Here is a 782-nt window from a genome sequence, read left to right on the forward strand (position 1 = left end):
TATATATATATATATATATATATTGCTAGATTGACATCGATTTTGATGTAGATATTTATATATACACGATGGGGTTACACACAGTTTCCGTTTGCGAAGTCTGCTGACAACTGTCGTGCTTATTCAGTGGTTGTGACGCGATTTTTTTAACCACACAGCTATGAATATATTTAAATCTTACAGCAGTTTCAGATCAGTTTCTACAAAAGTTCGAATTGCTATTAAGAGATGTTTGTATTGAAAATCTCACTGGGTCACCATAAACCAAGGAGTCTTATATTATTGAAGCTGAAGCCTAGTCCTTTTTTTCTTTTTTTTTTGCTCGAATCTCTATCATGAAATTGAGTATCGCTTTTGGCTCGTGCAACAATTTAAGCCATTGATGATATCAGCGCCAAAATGACATCATCGGCAAAATCACCACCATCACCATTATCACTATGATCATCATCATCATCATCCTCAACCTCATTATCACTTACATCATTCGCATCGTTCTCATCATTAGCAACGTGAAAAGATATCCACATGCTCATCCTATTTGTTTATTCAATTATATTCCCATTACTGTTGCTGACACTTAGCTGAGACTACGAAGTTATATGAACTCATCACATAATTTGGGATTTGAATACAGAATGAGGTGTATTTCTCTTGATATTGACATGTCATCATAACGTAATACTTGCTTCATATTTATAACGTATACAGACATAAAAAAAATATTAAAAACCTCTGTACGAGTGTATGTATATATATATATATATATATATATACACACA

The sequence above is a fragment of the Octopus bimaculoides genome, chromosome 13 (assembly GCF_001194135.2).
Source record: "Octopus bimaculoides isolate UCB-OBI-ISO-001 chromosome 13, ASM119413v2, whole genome shotgun sequence".
NCBI lineage: Eukaryota > Metazoa > Mollusca > Cephalopoda > Octopoda > Octopodidae > Octopus > Octopus bimaculoides.